The sequence below is a fragment of the Euprymna scolopes genome, chromosome 33 (genome assembly GCF_053919585.1).
Source record: "Euprymna scolopes isolate OS-2025 chromosome 33, ASM5391958v1, whole genome shotgun sequence".
Taxonomy (NCBI): Eukaryota; Metazoa; Mollusca; class Cephalopoda; order Sepiida; family Sepiolidae; genus Euprymna; species Euprymna scolopes.
The window spans coordinates 51,435,711-51,447,923 of NC_136514.1; the positions used below are offsets into that span (position 1 = coordinate 51,435,711).

The 12,213-nt window shown below is 32.0% G+C and overlaps 1 protein-coding gene across 1 annotated transcript in view; it reads left to right on the plus strand.

The window, feature by feature from the left end:
• Nucleotides 1-208: 208 nt before the first annotated feature.
• Nucleotides 209-12,213, plus strand: part of LOC145258220 (zinc finger protein GLI3-like) — a 682,857-nt gene continuing 670,852 nt past the window's right edge. Inside the window, exon 1 of the mRNA XM_080116167.1 lies at nucleotides 209-290. The gene's annotated coding sequence lies outside the window, so the exon portion shown is untranslated. The remainder of the gene's footprint in view (nucleotides 291-12,213) is intronic.

A 12,213-nucleotide genomic window follows, 5' to 3' on the forward strand; every position in this document is an offset into this window, starting at 1 on the left:
GAGGGAAAAATGATTAAAGCTGTTAAAGACGTGGAAGAAGGGGGGCAAGCGTATCGCAATTGATAATAAAAAGAAGAGAAAGAAATCTGGTAGGAGTATGAGAACTTAATGGGAGGAGGAGGGGAAGGATTTCAATTGGAAGCCTATGAGAAAAGTGCAAATCACGTGGAGTGAAAAGAACAATAAAGATATAAAAATAAAACTAAACAAACGTTTTAAGAGCGAAAAAAAAAAAAAAAGTTTTTAAGACGACATTTATGGGATTTGCCAATAATTTGCGATAAATTAAGGTATATTAATCTTTGCCTGTCCCTCGTTTATTCCGTTCTTTTTTAGATTAGTGGCTCCTACAAGAAGTAGTTTTATTATTTTGGACTCTTGTACAAAACTAAAAAAAAATTTTTTTTAATACAGAAACATCTTTATGGTGTACGTATCATTCACAGAACGCAAACGTCATATTCCAAAATTCACGTAAATTGGTTTATATATTTTATTATGAGAACAAAATGTTTACAAAACAAAATTAGGTGCAAGGGCCTTGCGCCTAATTTTGTTTTTTTGATTGGCCTTGCGGCGCAAGGCCAATCAAAAAATGAGTTGGGGGGTCTATGGCCGTCCTTGTCACTGCACCTTTGTTTACAAAGCTAATCCTTGCTAGAGCTCTTAATCACCATAATACCACATATCGACGATGTGGCACATCGTCCTATTTAAGGTTCCCAACTTAAATCGATTTTTAAAATAAATCACGTAAATTGATCACGTAATTATGTATTTATAGTAAATCGTATTATTTACGAAGTTTAGCGATTTTAATAGTAACTTGCGCCCATTACAAGGCTGATTTTGAGTTCGGTAGTTCAAATTGAGTTGTCCTTTTATTTAAAATATTGTGGATAAAAAAAATTCTTACTCGTAAAAAATTTTTTTTTTTTTTAGTTGAAAAACTTTCGAACAATGTATATGACTTTTGGAATATGACGTTTTCGTTCGCTGACGGGTACGTACATCAAAGATTATTTTTTCTGTATTTTTGTTTTTTAATTAGGTTAATTTCAGGGCAGTCAACTTATTTTGTTGTCGGAATATAACAATGCCTGACTCCACCTGGTTATAATTAAAGTTTATTCGCCGAATAAACTTTAATTCTAACCCGTGATTACTGATTCAGTTTCGAATTTCCAAAGAACGTGATATATAAATATATATTTTTTCATTGTTACTAATTTTTTCAACTTGGAAAATTCAAAAATTATTATTTATTTATTTATTTATTTTTTTTAATTTGCCGCATAGAAAATATAGTAATATTTGGTTAGAATTTTAGTCTAGGTACTAGTGTGAAATACGGTACTTTTTGTTTATTAAATTGTTACGTGAAAGTAAAGACTAGAGACATAAAAAAAACGCCACTTCCTCATGTTAAGAATGGGTTTCTAAATAATAGCGTTATTTCAGCACGGTCCGTATTCTGTTTTCATAAGTACCAACGTTTATTCATAAAAGTTTTGTATTACAAGTAATTTTATAGAAACACTCCCGCCTCCAATCCAGTGATTTTTGCTGAGGAAAAAGAAAAAAACAAAAAAACTTCTAAACCTAACATTAACCCTAGGTCCGAGTGGCAATACAAAAAGTAAATATAAAATATACTTGTTGAAATAAATTTATATTTCAACGTATTTTTGAGTCTGTTTCCGTGGCCCAAACCAAAACCACTTAGGAAAAACGATTTGGAAACTAGCATTGCTAATGCTGGAGTGAATTCTATTCATGAAACTATTGTATTAGCCCCCCCCCCCCTCCTCCATAAACAAAAACTCTTTTGGGGCTCGCCGCTCCACTAATCTAATAAAAAAAAAAATTTTTTTAATCTTTTTTTGGTAAAATTTACGGAATATGCGTCGTTTAATGGTTGTTGTAAATATGAATTGGAAATTAAAATTTCGTTCCGTTTTATTTTTTATTTTTTTAATTTGTGTCTCCAAAAAACGAAAGTAATCAAAAGAATAACATTGAGCAATCGTACTTTTTATGTTAAAAAAAAAAACGATTTCTTTTTTTATATATAAAAATAAACTTTTATTAACAAAAAACGTTTTTTTTTTTTTTTTTTTTTTTTTTTTTTTTAACGAAAAAAAAAATTTGGTATACCTTTTTGATTTTTTTTGTACTAGTGCAGAGTGATCCAGACGTAAATAATAACGTTATTTAAAAAGCCTTTCTTAACATGGGGAGGGGAGGATGTTTTGTACCTATTGTATGGTTCAACCTTACAATTGAATAAAAAACCTATCATACAACTTTAATTAAACTTGGATTTAAAAAATAGCGCGGATCACTCTCTGCACTAGCACCTTTTATTTTTACATTGGAAATGTCGACTTTTTTTAAAGGTTTTCGGGTACGTTTACAACTAATAAACACCCCAACCTCCCCGTGTTAAGAACGGCTTTCGGAATAGACACCCCTAACCTTGTCAGCATGCCCGAAAACCTATAAAAGTTGACATGTCGAATGTGAACGATCAGTTGGACGTAATGTAAAAATGTACCCAATTTAAAACGGTACGAAATGTAAATTTCCGTTCCATTTTTACAACAACCGTAAAACAGCGCATACACTCCGTAAGTTTTACATCTCTTTTCTTTTGTGCGTGTATTATTTTGTTTATTTTTTCTTTGTTCAGTTTGAAACTGAATTAATTAATCAATAATTAATTCATTAATTCATTTGAAAAACGTATGACTGCAAAAATTAAAATTAATTTAACCGCGGTAAAACAGTTGTTCGTTTTTTTTTTTTTTCATTATAGTATATTTTTTCATTATAGTATATTTTTTTTATTTATCTGTAAATTTACCTACAGTCAGGGTGTTTGCTTATATTATTATATAATATTTATAATTATCTATATATTAATACGATAGCGTTTGTGTTATTTCCTGTCCGGGTAGTTTAATTATGTAATTCCATTTCTTGTAATTTTACCAAGAATTCTCAAGTTTTGGTTTCGATTTCGATTATAGCTGATGGCACTCAAGTCATTTATTTATTTTTTTTTTTTTATAAATAATTTTACTAAGAATTTTTCATAATTTTGGCTTCGGTTTCTATTATAGCTAATGACACTCCAATAGTCTTTAATAATTTTATCAAGAATTCTTAAGTTTCGGTTTCGATTATAGCTGAAGAAACTAAAGTTAGGATTCAGTTTCAATCCAAGTCATATAGATATATTTTTTATTTTGTAAATTGCAACTTTATAATATATAAAAATCGATAGAACATTAACTCTATAATAATATATACGAAATCTGTAAGAATTAAAATATCATATTTAAGCATATTTTTACGACCTGGCTACGCCGGGCGTCCCTGCTAGCTTGGATAAATACTTTGAGTTTTAACAAAAAAACTGCAATAATATCAGAGCGTCTCCATTTACACTGAATATTTACAGAATGCCAACATCAATATATTACATATGAATCAGTGTCCTATGGAATTTTCACAGGTCCCGCTAGTAAATATTACTCTATTAACTGCATTTGCCTGAGAAAGGTGAGACCTAAAAAAAATTGTGTATACTTTTTTGTGTATGTTTTTAAATAGATTTCCTAAGTATTTCACGATAGCATTTACTGGATGGGTTTATTTTGTTTAATTTTTGATTTTTGAGCGATTATCGAGACTTCTCAGATAAGCACCTCACCTTATGTCAGCTATATTTTCTTGTTCTAGCTTAACACTTAGCACAGCATGGGTTTCAAAGTAGATAAACGCTTTAAAATAAGTTAAAACAGAAAAACTTATCCAGGTTGGTAAGAGAGTAATTTATCTTGCCTTTAGTAACATTTATTTGTTATATATATATATACCACTTTTCCGTTTTGTTGTCTATACTGCAAAGTGCTCGAATTTCTTTTTAATTCGTTTTACTTTGTTTTATTTCTGCAGAATACGGACCATGCTGAAATAGTAACGTTATTATTTAGAAACACATTTTTAATATTGAATAGTGGGCGTTTTGTAACCCTTATGTACTTTCACCTAACAATTCAATGAACAAAAGATACGCAAATATTAAATTTTATCTAAAAAAATTGCACGGTTTGTGTTCTATATAAGTACCTTTTTAATTCAATAAATATTCGAATTTTAATAATAAACAAATGTGCGTTTATCAAAGTTACGTATAGGCGAGAAACACATACACGATAGTTTTAATACAGGCTACTTTCCAATAACATAACATGTGGTATAGTGTTTGGCGTATTTTTTTAAATTGTTTTTCATTTTATTTCATTATTTAATTAAAGACAAAACTACAAAAACATTTTGATGTACGTACCCTCACGGAACACAAATGTCATATTCCAAATATCACATAAATTGATCAAGTAGTTTTATTGTTAAAGAAAATAACTTTTAAATAATTTAAAACGATTAGTTTGAAATCGGTAGCATTACAAGGCTGATCTCGCAAGTTTGGTATTTTGTGGACGTATTCCCCCCCCCCTTTTTTTTTTCAAGACAGCAACGCGAGACATGCCCTTTTTTGCTCATAAAATTTGATTTTCTTCGCTTAAAATAAAACTACTATAATTTATAGAATATGAATGAATAAAACTACTACAATTTACAAAATATAAATCGCAAAAATTATATATCTCAATATTTCGAAGTAATGAAGTGAATTAGATTACAGGTTGGTGAATCTAATGGTTCCTAGTCCTAAAGAATACTAAAAGGAAATATTCATATAAGATAATCTTAGCCAAATAAAATTGCTCAATATATTAGATAGAGCAAATAAAGATTTTAGGGTTTGTATTACTGTACACATAGATTCGAAAAAGTTGTCAAAAAACAAATATATAACAAATAAATGTTATCAAAGGCAAAATAAGTTACTTTTCTGCCAAACTGGATATATTTTTCGTGTTTTTATTCAATGTAACATCTTTATTCAGCTCGAAAAACATACAGTGTTTACCGATGTATTCGAAAATTCAAGATGGCGTCTCACACCCTCTTTAACACCGTAAGTATGGAAAAAGGTGTTATAAATAAAAAAAACTATACAAAATACTATTAAAAACCCGCCGAATATATATCAAGCTATGTCACGGTAACATATATTGAGCGAGTTTTTAACAGTATTTTATCCGGTTTTTTATTTATAACATCTTTTCCCACACTTACCGTGTTAAAGAGAGAATAAGACGCCATCTTGAATGTTCCAATACATCGGTTAACACTGTATGGTTTTCGAGCTGAATAAACATGTTAATTTGAATAAAAACACGAAAATTATATCCAGTTTGGTAGAAAAGTAACTTATCTTGCCTTTGATAACATTTATTTGTTATATATTTGTTTTTTGACAACTTTTTCGAATCTGTGTACAGTAATACAAACCCAGATTTTAGTTTGGTTAAATTTAATTTTTTTTTTTTTTTTTTTTTTTTTTATTACATTTTCACCCCAAACAAGGCAAATTGCAACTTTGGTGTAGGGGGCTACTATCAGGGGCAACAACTACTGGGGTACTATGTAGGGATTTGGGCAGCAAGGTGTCGGTTCACGTTACACTTTAACTTCTGCACGTCAGTACTGTTGGGGAAGCAGGGACCTGGAATGGAATTCCAGAGTCTTGCGGTTCTGGGGAAGAAACTATTGGAGTAAAAAGATCTTTTACATCTAGGGATCTCTACAGTGTGGGGGTGGGATTTAGCAGCCTGTCGGGTTTGTCGAGGGTGCTCACGTCGTGGGGGCACAAGTGATTGCAGTTCGTCAGAGCATTCACCACTAAAATACTTGTAGAAAAGGCAGAGGGATGCAACATTTCGTCGATGGGACAGAGGCTGAAGCTTAGATGCCAGTTCAGGGCCTATCAGGTTTGCGACTCTCTTTTGAACCTTGTCAAGGGGCGAGAGACTAGTAGCAGATGCACCAGCCCAGATGTGGCAGCAATACTCCATACATGGGCGAATGGTGGCCTTATAGAGGTACAGGATACTTTCGGGTGTTAGTAGTTTTCTAGCACGGTAGAGAGAGCCTACCTTTCTTGCAGTGGCCCTGGCAATGCCTTCAATGTAATTGTTCCAACTCATGTTTCCTGTGAACGTTAGGCCAAGGAGTTTGAAAGATGGACTCTCAGATAAAGAGTCGTTGGTCATTGCTATGGGTGGTAGAGAGGGTTTCTTGTAATTAAAAAGGATCAATTTTCAAATAAAATTCAAAATTTATTGCTTGAATCAAAGAATACAATGTCTAAGTTAGTGTCCTTACCCCATGAGTTTTCAATGTAAGCGCATCTCCTCAGAGGAAAATTTCTAGCAAAATACTAATTTTGGTTAACAATAATTTTGCTAAGCAGCACATATAAAGAAAAATATTTAAAGTGAAATGCCTTTAAGTGACATAGATAAGGCGAATGAATGTAGAATGCAAAGAAAGGATATGAGGAATGGTATCCAAATGCAGAATTAATCCTTGAAAAAAGTTTCAGGTCCATAATGAGTGAAGGTTGGTGAAGTGAGAGTAAAAACTGTATTTCCCAAACTTACCTTGTTCATCAGAGTCCGGCGCCATTTTAAATTTTCCAATACATCGGTAAACACTGTTTTTCGAGCTGAATAACCACTTTACATTAAATAAAAACACTAAAAAATAGTATCCAGTTAGGTAGAAAAGTATCTTATCTTGCCTTGCCTTTGATAATATTTATTTGTTATATATATATCTTTTGCCAACTTTTTTCGAATCTATGCGTATGTATGTATACAAAACGCAGCTAATAAAAAAAAATATATTTAGAAATCAAACGTGAATCTTTTTTCTATGAAAGACCAATTTGTTTATCCTCGCATTTCACTAATAAAGATGGTTGCGTAACGTTTCTTCATTGTTAGAACAAAAATATAATTCCTAAACCAAGTAATTGAAACAGTTATGAGTTCAGAGTTAATTAACTTACTGTGTACGGCTGATTTTACAATCTGTTAATATTAAATACTTTTAAAAAAAGTGAATTTTAGTTTAGAATTCCATGGAAAAATATTGAATTGAAAATAAGTTTCCGATAAAGTTAATTTGAGGATTTACTTCAAATTTAAATAATGCTTAGTCTTAGGAATTAAAAATTAATATTTCCTAGAATAAAGAGTAATTTAATAGAAATAATTTAAATATTACCTTTTTTCGGGCTACAAATTACGATCTTGGAAATTAAATTGTTGTGAACAAGTAAAAGTTGTCACTTCGGAGGGCCGTCCATAGATACCGGAAGTGAATTGTTTTAGATGTTTTCTGCTTAACCCTTAGGCTACGCTGGCTGTTAATTTTTTTAACACCTAGTTTTTATTAATTTATTTTATTGCGTACTATTATTGTAATCTTTATTAGTTGTTGTTTCACGACGTTTCGGCCAACCATTCCTCTGGCCTTCGTCAGGTGGTAACCACGACCGATAGGAACTTCGAATCGTTTAACTGCATTCTCAGCAATCACTAACAACTACAGATGGCAGTGATTGCTGAGAATGCAGTTAGAAAATTCGAAGTTCCTATCCGTCGCGGTTACCACCTGACGAAGGCCAGAGGAATAGTTGGCCGAAACGTCGTGAAACAACAACCAATAAAGATTAAAATAATAGTCCGCAATAAAATAAATTAATATAAATAATACTCATCTCAATAATGAATTCCAATTAAAATAATATATATATATATATATATATATATATATATATATATATATATATATGTATATATATATATATACCTAGTTTTTACTATTACAAACAACTGCAACAATGGTGTCTATGGAATTCTTTTTTGCCCTAACTACATTAATCAATGAATGAAACCCTTGCTTGAAATCCATGTTTGAATGTTTATATTGTTTTTTGATAATTTTTTTTTTTTCAAAAACCTTAGACTTGATTTTATGTGATGTGAAAACATTCACACCAATCGTAGACAATGTGTGTAAAAATACTATCATAGCTCCAAAGGTTGGATATAAGTTTTTTCACACACACACACATATATATATATATATATATATATATATATATATATATAGGCATTCACATACAGTACTGTTTCACAGCTCATCAGTGCGGCTAGACGAGCAACTACCTCAAGCCAGGATCGAAACCCGATCACCCAAAGGACAGTTGGAGCTTCTAACCGTTGTGCTATACGGCTGCTGCTATGCGGGCAGTGAATTAACGATGTTTTGACATTGTCCAAAGTACCTAAGCTCAATTTGTTTACACAAATAGCATCGCCTCATACGCTAATAGTAATTTGTATGTCATTTCCCAAATGCTCAACCTAAGATAGGGAGCAGTGTGTGTGTGTGCGTGTGTGTGTGTTGAGGGAAATGACTTGCATACCGTTGGGTTTGTGTTCTTCACGGCCTGATCGGAGGAAGAGAAAGTGAATGTTTTTTTTTTTTTTTTTTATGCTGTTGCTATATCAGGGCTGGAGTGAAAGGGGATATAATTCGAGACTGAAAGGCTCCCTTAGGGAGAGCATGTGTAAGTGTGTATAGAAGGAATAGATAATGCTACACTTTTTTTTTTTTTTTTTTAGCACTTCGCTTGATTTCTACGAGTAATTATCCGGTGCTACCAGATCAAGCTCTCTAAAGATATCGGCTTCCTGACCTAAAATTCAACCATTGCTGTAACTGCTTTCTTCTTTTCATTGGCTAAACCTACTCATGTTTTGTAAAACCTAAAACAAAAACAATTTTTCTCTTCAAAATTACCAAACTAAACACCATGAATAATAGTTGAAGATATAAAAAAAACTTGAAACATAAAAATGTTTTCTAATATTTAAAATAACCGGAGAAGGATTGATATGTCGTATAACGAAACAACCAAACCGAACACCGCTTTTTTTCTTTTTTTTTTTTCTTGAATAGTTGTTAAATAGCGAATAGCATCATCATTATCTTCGGATAAACGTTTGTTTTTTATATGCAGGCATATGTTGGACAGCTTTCAAAATCTGACTTCCAAACTACTCTATCTCTAATTAATTTATTTATTGCGTACTATTATCCTTCTCTTTCTTAATTGTTTCACAACGTTTCGGCCAACTATTCCTTTAACCTTCGTCGGGGCCTGTGGTGCAGCGGATAGACGTTGAATCTCTACGGTTCCAGGTGAGAATTGTCTGAAGATAGCGGTTTAAATCTTACCCAAAGCCGGCCAGAGGCTTGCTTGGCCAAAACGTAGTGAGACGACAACTATGGATGGCATAGGAGATTCAGAGTTCCTATCCCGTCACAGTTACCACCTGACGAAGGCTAGAGGAATAGTTGGGCAAAACTAAGAAAGATGAGGATAATAGTCCACAATAAAATAAATTAATAAATAATACTCATCTCAATGAATTCCAATTAAATAATGTTTACTCTCTCTGTCCACATTCAACAGGCTCCATTTCACACCTGACTCAGTTCAAACACCTGTAAAACAGAAACCGCAATTAGTTCAGAGCTGTAATTTGCCACATAACCCGTAGAGCTATAAATCATTGCACATGAAAAATTTCAGCTAGATCAGACAACTGGAAGTGGGTCAGGGGCATTACTTATTGCACGCCCGTCGTATCAGCTTCACTACATGCATCTTTAGTTAGACTTCCGAGTGCCTGCCTTTTAATGATCCAATTTTTAAAACTTTTGTTTTTTTTTTGTTTTTTTTTTTTAAACACATTTTCACCATTTTTTTTTTCTCCCACTTGATTCATCATCATCATCACATTCTGTTTAATGTCCGGTTGGCATGTGTTCGACGGATTTTCGAAATTAACTGATGTAGTCTTAAAGGCTGAAAAGAATCAAAAAAACAAAAAAGAAAAGAGGAAATGCAACGTCACTCAACATGTTGTATACAGTCTACGTCACAGAGGAGACAAAGAATAGAAAATAACTTCAATTTGATTTTTTCTTGTTGTACAACATTTCCTCATTCTCTCATTACCACTATGATGTCCTTCAGGTGATCGCCTTCTTGAACATGCTCTCGAACGTCATCCACATTTCTAACATGATCATCTTCATTAACGTGCTCTTTCTCCTTTTATAATCTTTTCCTTTGCCAGTGATGCATTTGCATATGCTCGTCTGCGCTCTGTTACAGAAGTTAACACACCTATATATATATATATATATATATATATATATATATATATATATATATGAGAGAGATATTAAAGAAAAAAAAACTTTGATAACTATTTGTGCTCTTTGGTCAAACAATAAATTTTGTTGTAATCTATATATTAATACGATAGCGTATGCATTATTTTCTGTGTCCCGCTTACGTCCGGGTCATTTAATTATGTACTTCCATTTCTTGTAAATAATTTTTCAAGAACTCTTCATAAGTTTTGGTTTCAGTTTTGATTATAGCTGATGGCACTTAAGTCATCAGTTTCTTTTTTTCTTCTTTTTTATAAATAATTTTATCAAGACTTTTTCAAAAGTTTTGGTTTCGGTTTCGATTATAACTTATGGCATTCCAGTAATCTATTTGTTTTATCAAGAATTCTTCATAAGTTTTGGTTTCGGCTTCAATTATGTCTGAAGGAACCCAAGTTATATATATACATTTTTTTTTTTCATAAGTTCGGTTTTGATTCAAGCTAATGCACCCCAATCATATCGATATTTTTTTTTTTTTATTTGATATGGCAACTTTATAATATATAAAAATCGATAGAGCATTAACTCAATTAAATAATATATATGAAATCTGTAAGAATTAAAATATATTTAAGCATACTTTATGAGTCGGCTTTGCTGGGCGTTCGTGCAAGCTTACATAAATACATTTGCAATTTTCGCAAAAAGGTTACAATAATATCAGCATCTCCATTTACACTGAACATCTACAGAATACCAACATTAATATATTACATATGAATGAGTCCCCTGTGGAATTTTCGCATGTCCCGCTAGTTCTATATTCAGAATTTCAATTTATATTATTGCCCTATCTCGCATATTGAGCTTTCTGTATCTGCTTGGGATTGTTCTTATAAATATTGATACTAATATTTATTTGGACTTTATTTTCAGTATTATACAATCTGTAATCATACAGCATTTTAGTATTTGATTTAATATACAGGGTGAGTCACGGGAAACGGATGTTTTCAAGGAAAACAAAACTCTGCGAATATTTCAACAAAAAAATTTATAATGTACATAAAAACATTTACTAAACTGTAGCATGAAGGCAATGAACTAAAAGGAAAAAAAGGGCAATTCAGAATCAATGACAAAAACAAAATTTAACGTAAAAAAAATAAACAAATAACAATAAACTAAACGGCATCTTAAGCAGGTTTAAAGACTACCTTTCTCACTCCCTATTCCTTACCCAAAGAGAGCAAGGGGAGTTTTAAAAGCATCCGTTTCCCGTGACTCACCATATATATATATATATATATATATATATATATATAAGATTTTTGTTTTCTGTTTCAGTTTACTCAGAAATGAAGAGGCCCACTTTCTGAGGCTAACATCTGATCTATATATTTCATTAAATTTCTCATTTACCTCTCAAGCTAGTAAAGAAGTTGAAAACCTAATTTTTCCTCTCTCCAATTGCCATTTAAATGTGATAGTATATATTTTTTGTGGTCTATTGGTTTTACGGGATTCCAGAACAAGAATTCATTTACTCTGGTGGAGTATCCAGCTTAGGATTGTTACTTGGAGAAGGTGCACCATTCGTTGTAAAAGTTAGTGTAGGTTAGCTATACCGTGGAGAACTTCTTTAGGCCGCGAATACTATGTGATTTTGAATATTATGAGAAAATCCTCACATAGGTTATGCTCTTGGCAGAATGGAAGAAAACCAAACAGAATTACAACCAGCTCATCTTTTTAAAGTTCAACGTAAATTTTATTAAAGCAAAAAGATCTATATTGCAAAAGATGCATCATCTTCAATGATCTACCACGATGTGCTGGTAACATCTCTGAAGGGATAATAGTTCATCATTGATAAATGTTGGGTTCAAAACTGACGAAGAATTGTGCAGGTTAAAGAGTTGGGAGAAATCTTCCAAGATGGATACTGCAAGTCGGATAGCCTCTAGGGAGTCCTATAGATACTGTCCAATGGCGGACAAGGCATGTCAAACAGTAGACCTTAACTTCGTCTCT